This window comes from Lissotriton helveticus, chromosome 3_1 (genome assembly GCF_964261635.1).
Source record: "Lissotriton helveticus chromosome 3_1, aLisHel1.1, whole genome shotgun sequence".
NCBI classification, from domain to species: Eukaryota; Metazoa; Chordata; class Amphibia; order Caudata; family Salamandridae; genus Lissotriton; species Lissotriton helveticus.
This window is the reverse complement of record NC_136061.1, coordinates 1,230,179,055-1,230,201,793: the sequence shown is the minus strand read 5'-3', so window position 1 is coordinate 1,230,201,793 and position 22,739 is coordinate 1,230,179,055. Positions and strand designations below refer to the sequence as shown.

Genomic DNA, 22,739 nt, shown 5'->3' with positions numbered 1-22,739 from the left:
CATGTAGTGCCCGATTACAAGTTTAAAGTGGTCTAGAGGGAGGTCGGTGTGGCGGTCCAAGGGCGGTCCCTTTGAAAAAGGCAGTGCAATGGTAACGCCTTACAAGGTTCCTACGCCGTATAAACTCAAAAGTCTATGCCGTGCAGGATCTGTTGTGCATGCACAGAGGGGGTGTGGGGGGCACATTTTAAGCCACCCCTGTGTGCATCCACAAGCATTGGGGGGGCTGTAGGGACCACTTTTGTTTCCTCTCCTCCAGTGTTTACAAGGAGTAAGGACCTCCATGTGAAACCGGGCGAAGAGGAAACACGCAATATGATTGGAGGGATAGCAGCAGTCCTGTCAAGCATATTGCGGCCTCCTGACCGCCACGCAACCTCCAAGGAATGGTGTTTCCCGGGCAGTGTTGGCGGTCCCGGAGCGGTAGGACTGCCGGTACACGATGGTGGCTGGACAGCTACTGCTGTGCCCCCAGCGAGTCTGGCGGTCCTCGGACCACCAGACTCTTAATTTGGGGCTTAGAGTTTTAGTGACATTTGTCCTGCTGTAGCAAGGATTTTCTAGAAGGGTGGCCTAAACCATGCCTGATAGAAGAGCAGAAGGTATGGAGCAAAGGTAGACTGTTCCAGATCTTCTTTGGGCTTAATCTGGCCTGCAGGGATGGACTGTGTTGTGGACAAAGGATTGTGTCAACAGAGGAAAACATTAAGGATTGGTTTAGACCGTCCAATGGCAAGTCGGTCTTTTTTTCAGCTTCATTGCCTGGTTGAAAGTGAAGGACAGGACAGGAAAAAAGAAGGGAACCAAGACAGACTGTAACCAAGAACTTCACTAACAGAAGGGCTAATGATCGGGGTGCAACGGTTGAGTTAATGAGCTCATGAAACGGAGAGCTAGGCTGAGAAATGTTAGAAGAAAAATAAAGGCCATTCCAGATGGGGTACATGGTTAGAGAAATAAACCAAAAAAAAACAGAATATAAGCAGAATGAACACAGAAACTCAAACAAATATTAAAGCCAGACAACTGACTGCACATCAATCTCCCCCTTAAAAGCCTGAGATTCTATCAATTTTTAAAGCCGCAGCACTCAATTTCAAGATCGTTTTAGCCACTTTACTAGTACCCATCGGACTTTACCATCTGGAAGCGGAGAGGTATGGGTTCACGTAATTTCATCTATACAGGACTCCTATTGGGTACAGGATATTTGGCTCCCTGATATAGGATCACAAACTGCAAGTAATCACGGATTGCTACTGTGGCCCTGTGGATTACCTCATTTCAAACTTCAGTAGTGTGATCGGTTTAGTACAACTCTGCACTGTTAACATATATGAAGTCACAGCTCGTCCAAAATATCCATACACAAGGTAAAGTGATGACTGAGCCTTAACTAAGGTGTCAAATATGCCCACACGGATTATCAACATTCAGGTACCTTGTGATAGATACCTGGGACCAAGCAGCATGCATAACATTTAATTAACAAAGGATGGGTCGAGTATGGAGAGCGTGACAAAAGGACATATCATGGCTTGCAGCGTGTTGAAAGATCGCTCCACGAACTCCCGATTACTGGAGAAAAACGACTGTGGGGGAAAAAGAAAAAAAAAAACCACCACATTGCCTTCCTGTGTTCAAGCTTTGTTAAGTTGATTGAGACCCAAAAAGATTTGTTGCGAAGGCTGAGCGCCTGGTGTATAATAGCTGTTTTTCAAGGCAAGGCTCATGGCCATAATGATGCTGAGCTCTTGCAACCAAATTTCAACTACTGTAGAAAGCAAACAATACAAGCGCTAAAACACCCTATTTTTTATGCAGCTGCTTATCCAACGAAGCATTCAACATACACAGAGTTTGGCAGTAACACACATCATATGCTATGGGGAAGTACTGGTCATAGGTTTAATGCCAACCTCTTCCACAGCCAACGTTGATGCACTCTTCCCCTTCCCACTCTCCACTACAGCAGGTGACATTTGAAAATGCCTGCCATTAAAAAAACATTAATAGTAGCTTGGTTAGTTTCATGGGGAACCATTGGCATGCCAACACACTGTAGCTCACGAAAGCTGCGACAAGAGGTGTCCCAGCTCAAACTAACCCAGGGGTTTGGTGCAAATTATGCAAGTCTGTGAGGGTGTTCTGCTAACATGCTAGGTGGCACCTCTGCTGAAAGAAAATGAAACCACAGATTTCAACCATTCTCTCACTTCAAGATTTTGCCTATTTGGCTAGATGCTAAAATAACAATTGATGGACAGAATGCTGAGCAAAGTCATACATTCGCCCTAGAACAGAGATCTGTGCCTAAATTCATTTTTTTGCTCCCCATTCAATTCCATTTTAGAACCAGCCATATGTAAAATCAGTCTTAAACCTGTTTCCATAGGAACAGTCCAGCCGAAACTGCCACGTCATGTCCTCCCCGGACTGGAAACAAGCATCCTAGGAATAGTTTCGGGGTTTCACCACTCATCAGCCAGGATAGCTGGACTCCATTAGCATGGACAGCACGGGACCCACGTCTGGGCATACCCGTCTAACCCGGGGTGACAAATGCAAAAAGAACAGTTGGACAGACTGCTTAACAATCTCATACATTCACCCCAGAAGGACTCTGGTGGCAGGGTGAGCAAAAGAACGATGGATTAAACCCAGATCTTTGAGACTCGGGGGTAAATGTTTGCATTGTTCTGCATTTCCTCCATCATTTGTTCCTTTGCATTTGTTGCCCTAAGTGGGAAGGGTATGCCTAGACGTAGGTCCCATGCTCACTGCCACTGGATTTAAACTAGCATAGCGAGGGGTGATGCCCCGAAACCAGTCCCCGGATGCTGGTTTCTGGTCCAGGGAGGGCCTGGCTTGGCAGTTCTGTGTGGACTGTTCCCATGAGGAACAGGGCAAGACTCAATTTGCATATGGCTTGGTCGAAACTGGGGTGGTGTGGTGAGCAAATCAACGATGGATTAACCCCAGATCTTTGTGACAGGGGTGGAGATTTGATCAGCATTCCGTCTATCATTTGTTCCTTTTACTTTGCTAGGGCACAATCCATTTGAAAACAGTTTTACAGTAGCTGCCTTCATCTTTTTATTCAAGAAGGATCTTCCTTTTGTTGACAAATAACATGACATTTATGAGTCATTATTTTCACGGCAAGCAAAGCCTTTTACCTGCCACTGCCGAATTTGAACAGATCCTAGTTAATGGTGTCAGAGGAGGATTTCTGGAAGGAGCCTACTCCAGACAGCAAATGTTTACACTGTAAATAAGCCAACCCACAAATACAGAGTTTACTGCATAGACTCTTTACATGATGACAAATCTATTTTTTGACTTTCAGGCAGATGTGTCAGGTAAACATCCCTCATATTAGCAGTGGTTGAATGTGCAAGACATTGGCCAGGATGCATTTTGAGCAAGTACATTTTGTATCAGGCTGTGCTTTTAGGTCTTGCCTACAACAGCACATGGGCTGTCTCTTGCAAGACTGATAGTTATCTATCAATCAGCTTAGAGCATTCCCTTTGATACCAATCCTTCCCTTGCTATTCTTGCTTCCTCAACCCCTCCTGCCTCCCTCCGTGTTGCCTCGCCCCCGAGCCAACTACGCGTTTTTTTAATTTTCAAATTACCACTGGCCGCATCATATTTGTTTAAAATTCTTTTAGGCCACACTGCTGTACAGCATGACAAAAAGCTAATGGCTAACGTAGGCCAGACCTTTAGGCTTTGCCAGTGCTTGTTTTATTATAAAGTTTTACTTCTCGAAAGAGATGATCACCTCAGTACATTTAAATAAAACAGAAACAACTTCCTTTAAGAACTTATTTGACTAGGAGGAAGACACGCAAAAAAATATTTTCCCAAACCGTATAAAGGAAAAAACTTGCTATTTCAGGGCAACTGGTAGCAAAACTCAAAGATTATATTGGAAGGTAGCTCACACTACACTAAAGACTAACGAGGCAAACGCTGTGAACAAGTTCTGCCTGGGGCATCAGCAGGAAGCCATCTGGTCTTCAGAGGGAGACCAGAAAGGCCAGCTTCTTAGCCAGTTCCGCAGCCCCTCACTTTACCTTGGATTGAAGAGTGAGTTTCATGAATGTTAGAAGAGGAGCTTTCTGAAGGACAAGCCATTTGATACCCACAAGGGTGCTCTCAAGGTCAGCGTGTAAAGGTCAAAGGAAAGGAAACTTCAATTTTAGGAGCATTTGAAAGATTTTTTTATACTGACTCAAATTAGCCCCGTTTTATCGTGTACCACACTTCCACGAAAATCGTGAAGTCTGAACAATTTATTATGCGATCGATACCCGCAGAGAATTAGATCTGCAAACTTGTATTTTTTGTACATTTTGAAAGGGTTTGATTTGAATGGAAATCATGCAATTTACAGGACAAAGGACACGGGGGAATGAAGCTGTGAAACACTGAAGAACAAAAATAATAACTTCTGAACACCTTTACAAACTACTAGTAGTTATCCTACATTAAGACTAGAGAACCAGTAATGACGAGACAACAAATTTGCATATAAGATGTTTCCCAACTATCAAGTCCAAGTGTAAGCAAGGAGCAGATTATACAAAAAGCTCACAGTTAAAGGCAACTGTGCCCAAGAGCAATAATCCATTGCAGGTAATGGTGGACGAGAGAAAATGCGAGGAAATAAAGATGTTATGGAAACAGTGGGCTTGGTTTTATTTTTATGAACTCCTGGTAGTCATCACCCACAATTCCTTGCTAGCATTGCACTCAAGGTAGGCAGAGAGATCAGCCCATCTTGGAAGGAAGAGGTTTCGAGTGATAACAGGACATGGTTGTAAGGACGATGCAGCACCAGTCTGGGTCAGTTTTGTTCTGCAGCACATTTTAAAAGTGGCCTTGCTTGCCGTGGCTCAATGGCAAAGTTGTATTTTGTAAAATTTCGCCAAAAATGTGTAAATTACATGATATTCACTTTGCAGCTTTTCATCTGAATTGATCAGATCTCACCTTACTTCTAAAAGTTTTACGACGTGCCAACAGAGGGTGTGGATCAACAACGGTCTATGGGGAGACATTTTCTCTTCCTACCAGCCCAACAAAAAAATTAAGCAAAATTTCATGCGTAGAGCAAAAAAATATATTTTACATTCAAAATGTAAATGCCCGACGTGTCTAGGGAGGGCAGAACTCATGGTGTTAATACATTTTCAATCAGGCTAACTGTTCAATTCGGTTTAAAATCCAAGTGGTGGCTGTTGATGCTGGTCTTCAATGGGAAGCAAAGGTTGGGGTGAGGCAGCGCAAAGCAGGAAAATTGACCGCACTTGGAATTGACCTACTTGGATTTCGCCATGGGCAGAAGCCCTTTGGTGCCAAGCTGGAAGAGTCCATTGTTGTCTCCAACTTTGCACATCATTTTGGCTGTAGAGAACAGCTCTTTCAAGCTTATAGTGGCTGGAGTCATTGTCATTCAGGCACCGCCACTACCGTTGAGCAACCAAGCCTAGGTTGGGGGGAGCCTGCAATTTGCTACACAGCCCTGCAGCAGGACAGGCGAGGAGACAACCACAAGACTACAGTCTCACCAGGGGCTGGGACATGGGCCAATACTCACACCAGAGCAAGTAGTCCCCTTACGCCCTGGTAGTACTAGGGATCCCTGTTCCGTTGTATGTACAACTCATGCTAGCATGTTAGACCGGTAGATGCGTTCAGAAAACCAGAATGTAGTACATGAGCTGAACAGACAATCTAGGATGGTCGTCTCACATGAGAATCATCCCCATGCAGCAGCACTAGGCCTCGAGTTAAAGAGGTCTAACTGCAGAATAACAGCACTGCTCCTTGTGAGACACAGCTCCTTCTGGAGAACAGCAGAACTACCCTTTAGGTTATGTGGTTCACTCTAAAAAGGCAGAACTACCCTTTGAGTTTTAGAGGTCTTATTGCATTTCAACAAAATGATTGCTAGGGTCACGGATTTTACTCTACAACAGCAGCAGTGCTCTTCAAGTCACTAAGCTTCGACCTTTATATAGAACGGATTTTAGCGTTGAACAGCAGAACTACCCTTCGGTTTAAGGAATTCTTACTGCATAACAGGGGAACTGAACCTCTAGTTACCAATATTTTGATCTGCAACGGCAGAGCTGCCCATCAGGTTACAAAAGATCTTCGTTTAGGAAGCAGAAATGCCCTCAAGGCCACAGAAATATCAGTTACGTAGCATTAACTACCTCTATAGTGAGACTTCTCCATAGAACAACAGAACTATCCTTTGGGATATCAAGATATCCGGGCAACACTGCCCCTCGGGCTGTTAAACGCAAAAAAATCACTTTCGTTTCACAGATGCTGACCAATAAAAGGCTTTTTAGCAGTATACCGTGGTTCATAATGAAGCAATAATTGGATAACTCGTTTACAAACCCCCAAATTCAAGGTTCAGGGAGCCGAGCTCATTACTGTTTTACATAGCATGCAACCTGCAGAAGAGATGGCATCTAGCAGGCTTAAAACAGCAGTACTATCTCACTGTGCGACATGAGAGCCAGCCAGCCCATTGCGTGAGCCAGTCCACATCTCTGAACAGACGGCAGTCAATGAACAGGGACCGTAGGGTGCCAGGTCTTGCCAAACTCCAAGCAACGGAAGAGAACAGTCCCACTCACGGCCTTATCGGTTTTTTCTTTTTTAGCCATCGTTTCTCAGTGCCTAAAGCAGAACCTTAGAAAGAATGGGAAAAAAACATGACTAATGATGCAGAGCGTGAGAGGCATGTCTGCCCACTGACTGGCAGAGAGCGCGGGCGCAGAGACGAGTCCTGCAACCAAGCCCTCAATTAACAAGTGCTCTTTAAACAGCTGTCGCCCTTGGAAAATAGATTTACAATATTGCAGACTTAAAAAAAATATTCTCAGAAGCAATACAAAAACCAAAAAAAGGAGGCAAACAGTTTCAGATCACCCTCCTACTTAAATTAAGAAGCATGCCAACGTGGCAGGAGTGAAGCTGTGGCTGCTCAGAGGGAGCAGCCCAAGCACAAGGTCCACACCATATCTTGGAGATGAACGAATCGCAGTCTTGAGGCTTGCAGGGCAACAAGATGATCATGTTCTTGAGAGTCGTGGGCCATAAAGTGCCACTCAAAGAGTACAGACAACTAGAATGAAGAAGAGGATGCAAGAGCCGACCTAGTTGTTTAAACCAAGATAACCTCAATCCACCCCGGGGTGTTGGGCAGTCAGGATTCTTCATTAGCATCATCCACTTCCAAGAGATCACTGATCTAGGACATAGAAAACGGAGTAGCTGCACTGACAGCATATGTAAAACCTGGGAACATGCATTAGCTCCACTCATCAAATGATCACCAATGTAGAGCAAAGTAACATGGGTTAGTTTCATATTTCCAGGAAATCTCAGATCAATACATTGGATTTGCTTCAATCAGAAAAGAGATCTCCAGTCTTGAAGACAGAAATCTGGATTACACCATCCAAGAGGTTAGACATCTATAAATGGCTGGCTCATTTATTTAGGAGCATATATCCAGGGTCCCACTTTTATATAAACCATTAGATCCGTTCATGATTATCACTCCGTTCTATAGGAATATGGATTCATGTCATCCAACGACGGTTTCAGTGCTAAGATCGCAGAATCCTGAAGAGTCATCCAACGCTCGCCACACATCTAGACACCTGGATTAGGCCATTCCACCTAGATCCGAAACTTCGGATCATTTTTTAGAGCGCACGGATAAAGAAAATAGAAGCTTAAATGACATTTTCATCTATTCAGATAGTCTTCCATGTAGAACCAAAGAGACTGAATTACATTCTTCTCCGAGGTTTAGACAAAAAAAATTAATCTGAAATACATTCACCCCTCAAGGATTTGTAAACACTATATTTAACAAAAGACTTTAAGCCGAAGAAAGCAGCCTCTGTCCATTGAATGAACCCTTCAGGTGTAAATAATAATTAAATCTAATAACTGCTAGAAATGCAGATTAGAAAGAGAAAATGGCTGTGTCAGACCCCCAGAAAAACGAGTGCAGAACTGCCCACCTCAAAGGGGATCCAACTTAAACTGATGTTAGGTATCCTTGATGTCTAATAAGTTTGAAGAAGACTATAGTAAAAACATTTATTAGTCTAATAAAGTCATTGTAACTTAAACATAATGATGTCAACTAGAAGGAAAGATTAACACATACGATGTATATTTATATTTACAAGTACTTAAGTTAACATCCAACTAATTTTCAATGGGAATTAGACATGCTAACACAATATACGCACTGGGTATATTTCGAAGTATATAGCAAAGCATAAACAAAGAAAAGTAAACTTGGTAGTGTTCATTGCAAAATGTGTGCCACTCAAAATGATGGATCAGAAACCACATACAGCAATACCTAAATGTTCAAAAGGGACATAGAGAGGTGCGAAGGGAAAGATTGTCTGGGCACAAGACTCAGTCTCAACAGCTTCTAGCAACATACGATTTAATCCGGTCTGGGCAGCCCAATGAGTTCCCTCATTGCAAGTGGAGTTAGTGTGCACTCGCAAGGGCATATAAGTTGTGCAGACATTTACCAACAAGTGCTGCATCGATGGTTAATTCCCCAAGTCTTCATTTGAGGATTTTATCCAAAAGGTTCTTTGTCGCAATTTCAGGAGAAGTAATGTTGCACTTTATGGGTGGCAGTAATGTTTATTAATTTAACACTATTAGTGGAGACAGGGAGTATACATTTCTAGTTATTTCATGGAATATTTCCATATAATAAAAAAATACTTGCCAAGAGCTTTCCACAAGTCTCAGACAAAATAAGATTCAAATAGGTGAAACCTTTACATATAGTAAAGGTTGCAGTTTTGTATTTAAACAAGAAATCTAGTCAAGTGATTGAGTATTGCGCTGATGTTATTAGACTATACACATACAAATACTAATCCCATGTTTGAAAAAAGAAAGTACTTTGGAATCTGGTCAGCGTCGCTGCTAAAACTCCACAGACAGGGCAAAGCTCAACGTAGTACTTCCAAGTGTGAAGTCCCAGTCAAGCTTCAGCAATCTGGTTTGACAGCGCCAATCAGACTCTGCTGCCCAGGCGAAAGCTACCTTATCAAGTCCCACATGAATGTACCCAACACATTTCTGCAGATCCAGATGAGCTTCCCCACCACATTGTAATTACCCGGTTGACAGTTTTCCAATCAACCCGGGTGACAGTTTTCCAATCAATCAGGTTCTGCAGCCCAAGCCAACCTTTCCCCACACTTGGTCACACAGCCCCAAACAAGCTTCACCTCACACCGGGTGCCCCAGCCAGTCCCAGCCAAGCTTCCCCGACACTTGCCCTGTAGCCTTCGTTTCTGACGACACTGCCCGATAACATGAAGGAAAGAGCCAGATGAGGCAGACGTCTGCTGCAAATACTTATGTTTTACGCAGACAAAATAACCTCTTTTTGACCTTAGCGAGAATTAAAAAACTTGTCATAGGCTCAAACGTCTGACTATATATGCCATGTTTATTTGTGAAAGCACACTAATACCCTCGAGGGCATTGTGGTGCTGAACTGGCGTATCCTATTTTCGGGCAGTGTTTTTTTGTTTAAGAGTCCTTTGCATCATTGTCTGAGTAACCGCATGCACTGCATAAGTATACACAATACTGCAATACAAAGAAAAACATGCATTCATCGTTCCAGAGTATCTGCAACATTAATCTTTTGATGTTAACTTCAATGTTGTTTGGGACAGTACCCTTTGCACACTGCAGCTCGGCCATCATTTTGGTCTATAATAGTACACCAAACAGAGCATAGGGTGAATATTAACACTGTCTCGGTGAAGCATTATGTTGATATGTTCATAGAAATATATTATGATTATATATAACATGAAAAAAGTTACAGATTTCTGTGCATGAGAGATTACGGAGACCATCTCAGTACACCTCATCAAGGGGTAGTAACGGTTAAAATGCAATTTAAATGGCTCATGGTGTGTTTATCAAATTCACAAATAAATGAATGTTTGATTGACTAGTGCTAAGGTTATTGAGCTAGATTATTGCTCAGAGCACATGTATAGGTGATGCTGCAGGGCTACACCACGAATCCATGTGCGTGAAAGGGTAAGAGTGATACTTTTTTTGTTTGTTTTTTTAAGTATCACTAGAAGCATGCAGCTGTAGCGAGTGGAAGGAGACTGGGCACCGGAAGCAGCACTTGGTCCAGGCTCCACGGGAAGACGATGGAGGCTGCACTGACCAGCAAGGAGCCATGTGGGAGCAAGTCTGTCGTAAGTAAAGGTAAATAATGGGCGGGCTTTTAAGATCCTTTTAAGATTTTTTTTATTTAATTCAAGAGATTTTGCAAGCACAGTGCAGGCGAAATCTAAAAAGAATGGCACGCTATTGTACTTCGGCTTGAACACTTTTTTTGGAACAAGAACGACATTCTTTAAAATGTTCAAACACAACCACACCGCCCAAAGGCCGTCTTGGTATTATACTGCCAGTCGCTGCCAAGACCAAGATATCCGTAAACACAAAAAGCCGCCTTGGCATCTCCCAGCAGGAGGAGTTCCTTCCACATCAAGAGGAGCCGGGCAGGGGAGGGAGGCAGAGTCTGCGTTCAGTGGCTGAGAACAGAAGGGCAGTCCCGGTTCAAGAGAGGAACCTTCAAGGCACGTAAACTGAATTGTAAATATTCTGGTCTAGGAGCCGGGGGCGGAAGGTCTCCCGGGCACACCGTGTAGAAGATGCTGGTGCCGCCTCAAACCAAACAGCGGCTCCCTTGGCAAATGATTAGGGTGACCAGAATTTTAAAGCCAAAAACCGGGACATTTGACAAAAATAGAAGGACTACAATTTTACTTCAAACGATGAGAGCGCTCCTCAGCAAAGAATTACAGAACAGGCAGTAAGAACGTACATAAAATGCAATTTTTAAGCCCAGTAGCTTGCCTGTTAATTAAATTGCTTTCTTGAAACAACTGCTAACTATCCATGCTTTGTAAAACATAAAACACACCTCCCGCCGTTTTCAGTTGACCCTCTCTAAAAACGGGGACATGAGCTAAATTTCTTGAAATTTGCTGGGACAGCTGGTTAAAAACTGGGACCGTCCTGGCAAAACGGGGACGCCTAGTCACCATGATGCGTCGGCGCGCGCAGGGCACGTACGCGAGCGAGAGGTCGGAGACGCGGGGTCAAAGGTGGCGTCCTTGGAGAACGTTCAAGTAGGACACCAGATACATAGACCAACAGCCATTGAGGATCATTTAGAAGAAAAAATAAAGAAGAAAATAACCCTGGTTATTTGTGGCCCGTCTTATCCAACACCCACTTGAAAGGTTTGAGCACCACGCTCTCAAAGGCACGGGCGAAAATAGTACGGTTCACACGTTAGGAGATTAAACGCAGTGAGATATCACGTTTAAAAGTGGCACCTCCTTACTAAGTTTACAGCACACAGGCAGACACAAGCCTCATAAGGGCGATGTCCTTGCTAGAGGCAATTGGGAGGTAACTGAAAACACGACAATTTCAAAACACGTACACAAATCACTACAGGAATGTGTACTGACGTTAGTGAATGATTTGTGGTCATGGGCTGGTGGTGGTGTGGCGTTGTTTTATACACAGTATTTTCTTTTGAACGAGTGTCCCCTCATGGTTGGGCGTGCATAAATATGAGCCGTGTTACAATACTACACAACGGATAGCGTTCAGGTTCTCCGAACACAGGGTAAAAGAGTTGAACACATTAACAAACCCTGCATGGATTAAGCGATTTAGGCAGGCAGTCATAGGGTACCCGCTTGTCCAGATACAATTTTTTATTGGAGCCTTTGCACCGCAATTCATACCCCGATACGCGGCGCCAAGTCGCGTTTCGGGTGATGTTACTCTGAGGTGTGTGGTTGGAAGATTGGTTCTGATACATGGGTACAGTCTTGTTGCTCATCTACACTGCAATGCATGTGTTCCCACTGCAGAAAGCTGCCGGACGCGCTGCTTAGTTCACACTTTACCCGTTCACACACACACTGCAGGACAGTGGCACTGATGATAGGCAGTGTTCAGATGTGCACCACCCTCATACCATACCCTGCCGGCACACAAGTCTCAAGCTGGCATGAGACACCCATCGCCTTCATGTCGTGTCCACGGACAGCTCACAGCACCTGGGTATGGGAGGCAGATCAGTCACGAGTTACCTAAACTTTGGACCAACAAACATGTCAGTTAAACGTTGTTTAGTCCATAGCTGGAATATTACAAGCCAGAGGCAGCAGGTGTTGCTGTCAGATTAGAACTGGCACCACGGCGGGCTCAGAAAAGTCTCCCTATGGCAACGACCAATTTGATGGAGGCCGAAGGCACATTTCTTTAAAGCATCAACGCAGAAGAAACAGGTTCATGCTTTACAAAAACCATGAACAGATGCTGTGTAATCAGAAGAGACCATTGCTGTTCCTCAAACACAGCACACACTCCAAAATGTAGCAGTACGTGGAAGGTAATAATTCCTTTATCAAACAATAATATTCAATTTTTTTTTCTTGTCCAGAATTAATGTTTAGGCCCTAGAGGGTGATGCCGTTCATCACTAGTTCTGGGATTATGACTGCAACAAGTCAGTAGATTCTTTCACACCAGTTACGCAGCCAGTGAAAGCCAGGCTTTGTGGATCATATTATAGGGCTTTTGGGGCACCATACTGGCACGCTTCAGGGCACGGGTATCCGATGAATGAAAAGATCAGACGTGGTACGACTTCAAAGCTGCAGCAAAAGCAGCACTGGAAGAAAACATGGTGGGAAGAGGTGAAAGGCATAAGCAGGGAATCCGAGCAGAAAATAGTTTGCAGAACTCAAGGAAGGTGGGTTATTAGTAAAGGTATGTGGGCAGGGAGTGTCGAAGCAAGGCTTTCTAGAGTGGGGACAGACGCTTTGTCACAGTCCATGAGTGCCATGCTTGTTACGCCACCTACACAAGAGCTTTCACATGGTCAGTCCACGTGATGCCAGCTCCAACCATGTGCCTGAGCCGCTTCACTACATGTCCTGCCATCTCGTTGCGTTACTTGTTGTGCTAATCCAAGCTCTTCGTACAGTTCATTCAAGCCCAAATAAGCTTTTCCCAGTCCTTTCATGGGCCACCTGGGTTACACACAGCCCACCCATGAGCCTCAAGGTCTTCAGTATCCTGAAGATCCTCACATTGTCCATGCAGGTGCTCGCCAGTTCCTTACACCTTGTGCACCTGTCTCCAGTTCCTTAGGCTATAAATCCAAGTTAATCTATTGGGACCCCGGGGCACATTCCACAATGTCCATCCTCGTCCCCTCAAATATACTTATGCTGTGAAACAAAGCTGTGAATGGAGCTTGCAAGCCTCCATAGCTATTCAGTCTTCCCTGACTCAGAACCTAGTTTTATACACAGACTTCGAGGGCGAGGCAGTGCTTAGTTTGTAAAAATAAAATACAAGTGTCAAGGCCCTCGCCAGAAATCACTGAAATTTGCACCACCTATTGCCCCTGCCAGCGCTGCCAATGCCAGGACCAACACAACTCCTAACGAACATACTCCTACAAGAGTGACAATTTAGACTATAACACGCCCCCAAAGCTATAAAAGAATATAGGTACGGCAGGTATTAGTTACTTTCACAGTATGTTGGATCAGCAGACAACTGTCTAAACTAGACAAACAGTGCCATCATGTGGACGACTATCTTAAATGCTGGTGGTGACAATTAAGTGCTGGTGCAGAACACCAGACACCATCGGCTTAAATTAAGCACTGAGTCAGTGGGTTGGTGCAACACATTTATCTTGCATGAAATGTTTATTTAGTAGTTCTATATAGTGAGAGATGTGACCTTATAATCACTATAGAGGCCTTTCAGCTTTTTTTTCAGAAACTGAGGAGCAGGGAAGTTAAACACTTATCCAATGCTCATCATTCATGAAGAAGTTTAATACGAGGCATGCTTAAATAGGTCATCCAATGTTTTCTCGTTAGGTGACAGTGATTAAGACTGAAGACAATGAGGTGGAACTCAAGGTGAATATTGAGAGAACAAGCAAAGACCAGGTACTCAACCAAAAGATGTTCAGCGTTAGGACTATTTTTTACAAGTCATCCGCAAAGAACTGGATCTACAGTTTCAGGATTTACGTAGAATACGCTTGCAAACTACTGTTGCTAGTGGCGTGTAGGCATTCTAAAGTGCAACGTTGACTAAAGTGGTCTCAGCTCTCGATTTGGCATCAATACCTGAAGTGGCTGTATCACCAGCTACAAGGTCTTGGTCATATTCCGACCCTTGTATTGAAAACCAGGTGCTGAAAAGGAGGATGTCTGTGCAAACCTGAGGGGCGGCGACATGAAAGCCAACCTCATCCCTCTCCAGCCATGTCTAAATCCTAAGCCTGGCACACAACTGTAGAGCAGACATCGACTGCACGGTCAGTGTGTCGCAGGGTAGACCGGTAAGGCGTAGACCATGGCAACACACGCCCCATCGGGCAACTCATGTGGTTAGTCCAAAGCGGTAATTTCTGTACAGTACCTTCAACAATCAATGTTGATCTCTAGTGCAGGCTCCATAACAGAGCACAGAAGAACTGGAAACCCTAATCGTAGACCGAGCTGAGAAAGGCACAACAGTAAAAGTAATAAGGATACATACCTCACAGATCTGCTACTTGAGCTTAAACCACGATTCTAGCATTGCCTTAGACTCATGAATGGGGATAATGCACCCATCATCACACATCTACGAGAATCAAAACACCAAAAAAGTGGATAGCATCACTGCTTCGAATAAGCGGAGGCTGCAATGTCAGACGGTCAGCTCTGCAGCTGTTCTTGGTGCAGGTTATGCAATATGCAGCATGTTTAATATTTATAATATTGCACCAGTACTGCGCACGGTTCCCCGGCCCGTCTCCCAGGAGTACAGGCAAGTGTAGCAGATCGATTCCTTCCCCTAGCCTTCGTCTCCAATTGCGTCTTGTCCACAGCTTATTAGCACGTAGACATGGACAGCTTGTCGTATTTGCATGATTTTGCTGTAAATATTGTTCGCTTGCGTTGATGGATTTTGTTGTCAGAAGCATTTACCGAGAGTGGCTTTATCACAGTTCCCTTGGCTTGGAGCTCTGGTCCCAGGAGATATGAGCATCTTGCACTTGAAATTCTTCTGCAGCCTTTTAGGCTAATGCTTAACCCTTCGATGGCCGAGCAAAGCAGAAAGGTACAGCACTCTGCAGTGGCACCATGGAAGGGCACAGAACCACCACAAAAGTGGTCTAGCCAGCTGTAGCATTAAAGCCACCATTATTGAACTAGACTTTAGTAAAAAAAAAAAAAAGTCCTGTGTTGCTTTGGGCCAGCAGGTCTGGCAATGTGTTAGTCAAGGTCCAAGAAACCACTCTTTTTTTGCCTATAACCTGAAACAAAATCTTAATAGGCGTTTTAAATTAATAGGTAGAGGCAACGCCGATATTATTGTCAGTCTTCTAGCTGGTATGGATCAAACCGTTAACAAGACTGCCTTTTCAGTTAAACCACTGGGTGGGCAGTTATTTCGTGCAGTGTATCAGATTATGGCCATATGCCGAGGGGGCAATACGTGGAGGCTGGTGGCAAGCACAAATGGTAGGCAATGGTTCCGATTGGGCATAATTTGTTAAGCGTATTTTAAAAGGGTGGTGGTGTGAGTAAATTATTGGGAATGGAAGCAACAGTATGTCGGATGAAAAGGCCTGAGGGGCGGGAAAGGGAGCAATCCTGCAGAGTGGGATTGACCGCTGCATATACAAGGTGCAGGCAAGGGCACAAACGAGTTGGTGGTATTGGTGGTACCTGGTAGCAAGTAGCTGAGTGGTCAAAGTGGCGGAGAAGTCCCATACATTGAGGATAACTGCTGAAGAGGCTCAAATTAGCATGTAACGGTGGGTTTTGTAAGGTCCAAAGTGGCGAGAGTGGCGTTCAGTGGGGGTAGGGAAGGTGCACAGGGTTTGCTGTGGAAGGTATGTTGTTTGGATTGGTTGTACCCGCATATAGGGTGTATATGAAGTTGAATGAGGTGTAAGGTGCTGTTATGTTTGTGAAGGTTAATGAGGAGAGGCGTTCTAGGGATCAGTGGCATGTGGGGTAAGTTAATAAAGGGGCGTGCTTGTGCATTGTGTTAACTCAGCCACTGTGAGCCAGCCTGAAATGTAAGAAATCAGTATTTACACAGAACTATAAGACGATCAATAACTACAGCATCATGGAACAAGTATACGGTGCTTCCCTTTACGTTGAAGACCGACTGACGAAAGAGGCAGCGATTACCAGAAGCTCCAGTGCTTTCCTTCTCCACTGGATTCAGACGCAGACCAAGCTATTGTCAGAATATCTTCTCCACACGGATGCCATGTGAACCATGACCTTCAGCCAGGGTTTTTAGGCTTTCATGGACAGCACGTGCGCTTTCAAGGAGGTCAGCAGTATCATAGGAATTACTTTCCAACAGCCTGCGACCACTTGGTTATCAGAGGTGAAGGACCACAAACCTGATGTATATTAAAGCAAATTATAAATAATCTATCCTGCGTTAGGACTGTGTTTATTACATCTTCGAGTATGAGAATTAAACATTGGCAGTGGCATAACATAGGTGATATCAGTGCTTAACTTGGACAGTGGTTTCTGGTGCTCGGCACCGGCATTTAATTTGTTTTCGGTACTCTGTACCAGCACATAATTGTCCTGATCACACTTATGAAACTCTGCCACTTGGTGGTGCTGATCATCTAATTTAGAGAGGAGCAGAACAGCGGTTGTTTATTAATATAATATACATTTAAAAACACTAATTTCCTGCCTCCCCAGCCATTCCTTTAGCTTTGGGGAACTGGAATAATCTTAACTGTTGCACTTGCAGGTGAGAGAGATGGTTAGTCGTCGTTTTGGTACTATCATTGGCAGCGATTACAGGCCAATGGGTGATGCGATCTGCAGTGGCCTCCTGTTCAGGGCCCTGGCACTTATTTATACAAATTAAGCACTGGGTGATATGGCCTCACAACAAGCAGAACAAAAGTGGTGCCTCTGTCCCACAAGAGGGTAACAAATAAAAAACAGCCACAATTGGGTGTAGTGAGCCCCTCCCATTGCGCCTACTTTACCAACGACAGCTAAACCCTGGGAAGGAGAACGGTTTAGTCCAGTTCTGGATTAATTATAACATACACAAATACCCATCATTTCATAACACTTTAAGACAAAGGCCACCAGTTCTGTTGGTGTGGTGGGGGCGGTAAAGTTCAGAAAAACAACATAGAACACTTCTGCGCTTCAGCCTGTTCGACCAATGGCTAAATACAAAGTGTCCCCCAGGGTGTGGAGGGTATCCTATGCAATGCTAAGTGAAATACGGGGTGCTCAAGTCTCAACGCGATCCTTCATGCAGTATCCCGAATTGTCAACCGGTTCTTGAAATTAGACGATACCATCCCCTAGAATTACACAACTCCACAGTTTCCCCTCCTGAGCAACAATCCTCTTCATAATGGCGAGCACCACTCACAACCCTTTGAATTATTCCTTTTCTGTTGAAAGGGAATCTTCAAAGGAATTAAGATGCAGTAGATGCAAATCTCGAACGCTCCTAGAAATCATAAAAGTAAAAGAAAAAAAAAACATAGGCTGGGGGGGGGGGCATCCACTGATGTTCTCAGAATGAATAAAAAATAGGTTTCTTTTAAGAAAATGTTGAAAACCCACCTGGCCAGATTTGATAGGAAACAGCAAGTTTACCTCGAATTTTGCCCGCATTTTCTGTATTTCTGGTCGACAAGCAGTGTATTGGCTTCATGGCCAAATCCATTCTATAGATCTTCACCTACCTTCAGAGAATTAAAAACGCTCTAAAACTAATTTCGCAATTAACTTATATTTTCCTTGGTAGGTACTAGGATGCGGGTGGGGGCAGAGAGGAGACGCTCAGAGCGCAGTGCAAGTCGAAAGTACAACAGGAAAGGGCGGGGTTTGGTTAAGTAATCCTCATTTGCATATTAGGGTCCCTCAGGGTCATCTTTATTACACGGCGTTGGAATCGCATGAATATTAAATACCGAGCGTTTCCACCCGGAGAGCAAGTTACCGAATGAGGCACCTTTGGGGTTCAGACAAAACTCATTAGTAATGCAGCTCTGAAATTGAATTACAATTATTTACAGCTCAAATGAGGAACAATGTACACACAGGAGGTCTCAGACCTCCCTCGCTCTGAGAATCTAGGGAGCTCCGAGGCGTAGACGGCGAGACGCGCGCTGTACACACAGTGCGAACTAAAGCACAAAGAATGATACCAGAAAGTTCGCCCCGACACAACACATCCAGTTGCAACTTGGAGGCAGCCACATGCGTTCTGTGCAACCATGTTGGATCACCTGTTCCAAGCAGCGTGTAAAAGAAAACAAAAAAATAAGTGGTCTCTCACTACCACAAACAAAGCACCAAGACCTGCACATGACGCATTTCGCATGTGTATGTTGGAGGCTCGATGCCAGTTTTACAACCCCAAACACAACAAAGACCACCATCCAAGGAAACTACGCCCAAATCCAATAAAAAAACCTTAAGAGCTGCACCCAAAACATACACTTTCCAAGAAACGTTCAATCAATCAATGAGGGGAATGGTAAGCGCGGTACTCACCCGCAAGAGTCTCAAGGCGCTTGAGGGGGGGGGGAGATTTAGCAGCTCTGTTAATTCGAAGGGCCAGGTTTTGAGTAAGGGTGGGCGTAGTTCGCGAAGTAGCGCTACGCGAAGCTACGCGAAGTGCACTTCGCACTACGCGAACTTCACGTAGCACTACGCGAGCTGCGTAGTAGCATGTTCGCACTGTGCAAGATGCGTTTTCAATGATTGCACAGTGCGGACAAGCATCCGGCACTGTGCAAGCATTGAAAACGGCATCTTGCACAGTGCGAGCTGTAGTTTTCTGCTGCTCGAGGAGATTATTACTCGAGCGGCAGCTTTCTCAACGCGAACAGGTAGTTTCTCATTGAGAGCGGTCGCGAGCAAGCGCAACCACTCACAATGAGAAACCTGACCTCCTCGCGTTGAGAATCTCGCCGGGATGTCATTTTGCTTGCTCGCGGTCGCGAACATGACGTTCAGGACCGCGAACAAGCAAAAAATAAGCGCTGCACTACGCTACGCTGCACTACGCATGTTCGCACTGTGCTACGTGCCGCTCGCGTAGTGCGAAGTTGCAAAAACTTTGCAAACTCCGCGAGCGGAGCGTAGTGCTTCGCCCAGGGTTAGTTTTGAGTGACTTCCTGATGATGTTTAGGGAGGGGGTGCATCTAGTGTTGATCAGGAGCTCGTTCCAGGTCTTCGCAGCGATGTGGAAAAAGGTTCTTCCACCTGTCCTGGCCAGGCCCGGACTGGACGTTGCGGGCACTGGGCAATACCCCGGTGCGCCGCAAGGGTGGGGGCCGGTTTTGGGCCTCTGGGGGCCGTTTGTTACGGGACCGTTTTTGCAGCGTTGCTGCAAAAACGGCCCTGTAACAAAATCGGCCAAAAACCGGCCCTGGCAAAGAGCGTGGTCGCACCCCCATCCCCCCCGGGGGGTGGGGGGGGGGGGCGGCCGAGCACTTTGCCAGGGCCGGTTTTGGTTCCCAGTCCGGCCCTGGTCCTGGCTTTGCGGATGGCTGGGGTTTCGGCGAGGGTGGCGGATCAGAGGTTTCTCTTGGGTACGTGGAAGGAGATCCTCTTGTTGAGGAATTAAACGTTCATGGTTTGTAGACATACAACTTGAATAAGACAGGAATCACAACAGTATTTTCAAGTGACATCACACACTAGTTGACACAATGACATGACAAGATGACCTCCCACCTACCACACCCATATTTCCAATTTTGCTTCTCAACAGTAGAACATTTGCTTCAGAGGAGGCAGGGGTTGGTAAAACTACTAAGGTCACTCAGCATCTTCAGGCCTCTGATGCCCTCAACTCAGTACCAGAAGAGAAAAAAAGTTGAGTAGCAGGTGATTTCCTAAATAATGTCCTAGACCGTTTTATGTATTTTAAAGCAAACTGTTTTTATTGAAAGAATTCCCTTTCCAGTACACCACTGCAGAAAAAGAAAATGTGGCAACAATAGGAACAGAATCAAGCACTGGCAAAGCCAAAAGTTCTGGTTGCCAGCCTTTTGGCTTTGTCAATACATGTTTTTTCCTCATTGCTTTGGTGGGGGAAACACTTTGTTAGGGAAGCTACCAGGCCTTCAACTAATTAAAAAAAATGATTGAAAGCAATTTTTTAAATATAAAAAGCACATATTGCCATAGTAATCCCTGGCATTTACGGGAAATACTTTGTGGGTGGATTTGCACCTTGCAAACTAGCATTATGCAGTCACTGTCAGTGAAGTTATCCAAAGGCTAAAGCGGGCTGACCCATTGCCCAATGTTCAAAGCTGTAATGGGCCGACGAAAAATTTGAATGTCAATAAACTAATGAATGAACAGGGCTGACAAAGCCACCACAAAAAAGGATATTGTATAATTTTAGTGAAATCAAAGTAACGGTTAATGCCAGACTCAACAATGGCAGAACACCAAGTTGCCTACTAGTGCAGCCTTCCTTAACTCCACCAGATCAAGATTCTTTAAAGTCTGTCCTTTGAAAATCCCTATTGCCAGCTTAAAGTGAGGTTACAACCTGCCCAATGCTTTTCATTGGTTGGCTTTCTTGTCACCCATTTGGTTCTTTTTTTAGGGTCGAGCCTATGTGAGCAGCACGTGCTCTTGCTTGAGACACCTTACAGTATACAATAAGAGGCTTGCAGCCCGCCCATTGCTTACCATTTGTCGCCTTGTCACTCTTCTTTGCTGCCTCATAATCAGCCAGCATGAGCCTTGGCGTCACTTCCGGTTGGCTCTGTGAAGTAGGGACCAAGCACTGATGTATTCAGTTTAGTGTCCCTCCGCGAATCCTTTTTCGAAGGGGATATGGCTTCCTTTCACCTCTGGAACACTCTTCCTTCAGCAGTTTGCCCCCGGCCAGTATTTGCTTTGCAATTTAACCTTTTTCAGCATGTATACCCTCTTGCTGCTGTGGTAAACACGTATTTTTCCTGGAAAACACCGTGTCTATATTGGCAAGAAATAACACCTCTTTCTTTGCACATGGGAAATTAACACATTCCTCTTTCAGTTTTTGGATAGTGAATGGAAAAGACTTGGAGTACCCCTCAAAACGCTATCTGAAGCTGCGCTGCACCCCATTTGTAGGATAAATACATGGTTTTCTGATAGGTTACCAGATGACTCCCATGTCACCAAGGGGACGCAGTGCTCCAATTCTGGACTTTTCCTTTAGCAGTCATTGTAACTTCACGAATTAACTTAGCCTCACGCATGTTCCATTTGATTGATAAAGACATAGCTTCATGTTTTGTGGCTGTACAGAGTATTTTTTTTTGTAATTTCGTGTACATGGCTTATATTCTTCTTACCTCGAGGTGACATACTGTATCGCTTGGTATCTTTTTCTTGTTTTGCCTCTACTCCGCTACAATTATTCATATATATTTTTTAAAACAAGAAAAATTAAATCGCTATTTTCAAGTGGGTCAGTTCAGTTACCCTTCACTGAAGTGAGCCATACTCAGAGAATCCATTAAGTTGTTTAACGAAAACCCAGTATTCAAGCTTGTGGTTCTTGCTGGCCAGGTGATCTGGTAACCTCATTGAAGGAGCCCAGTGCTGACTATGTATGCTTGTCAAGTGATGTCAAATTAATCGAGTGGCAATGTGCGCTTCTCGGCGCACACTCATGCTGAAATTCTCCATCTCTTCATGTAGTATTAGAGCTCCAAGACGTTCCATGCTGTTTATCACAACTGGTGATGAAACAGAGCTCCCTACTACACTTTACTAAACAGTGGAAAAGAGGAGAACTTTGAAGACTGTTGAAATGTCTTGTTAGATGGGCAGTGAATCAGCGCAAAATATTTATTGGCTCCGTTAATGTGTTTTAGCCATATTATGCTGTACAGCTGTGGTGAAGCATCACTGAAAGGACTACAAGTTGCTCTAATTGTTGTCCGTGTGCTTCCCCCCTCCCCCTTCGTGTGCTTCTCTCTATGTTGCTTTCTTACACATGTGCATATTCCTCGAGTGTGTACCCCCCTCACCATCTTGATCCCCGTTGCTTCCCAAGACCCATCTGTATTTTTTTTTATTTTTTACGTGTACGACCATTGCTGCTGGCTCATCTTCATTAAAAGCGCTTCTGCACTACTTTCCTTTCTTTCTTAAATGTTATTTTCATTAACCGTTCCATCTCGAACAGATAACTTTTTTAAAAAGTGCACACGTAATTGTGAACACATTTGCATAATAGGAAGTTCAAACAGACTATAAAATATAGCATTGAGCCAATATTGTGTAGCATAACTTAAAGACACTGGCAAAGCAAAAGTCGCAAGCTGTTGGCTTTACATATGCATGGTTCTTTTGGAGGTCAGAGGAGGAGAAATGTCATTTAGAGCATGAGATTTTTGTGTTACAAGTGTTTTCACTTCAATCTTTTAAACTCTACTCTAGGAGCATCTGATCGCATTTCATTATTAATATAAGTTAGAGTTCAATTGCTGTATCTGGTACATTCGCAGTTTAGATCTACTCTGAACTATA

General features: G+C 44.4%; 1 protein-coding gene and 1 long non-coding RNA gene across 8 annotated transcripts in view; one reads left to right on the top strand and one right to left on the bottom strand.

The window, feature by feature from the left end:
* CADM1 (cell adhesion molecule 1) overlaps positions 1-22,739 on the bottom strand; it is a 678,445-nt gene that overhangs the window by 602,364 nt on the left and 53,342 nt on the right. The window lies entirely within an intron of this gene.
* Positions 1-22,739, top strand: part of LOC144824918 (uncharacterized) — a 133,440-nt gene that overhangs the window by 93,203 nt on the left and 17,498 nt on the right. Inside the window, exon 2 of the long non-coding RNA XR_013609177.1 lies at positions 10,185-10,326. This is a non-coding gene — a long non-coding RNA (uncharacterized LOC144824918). The remainder of the gene's footprint in view (positions 1-10,184; positions 10,327-22,739) is intronic.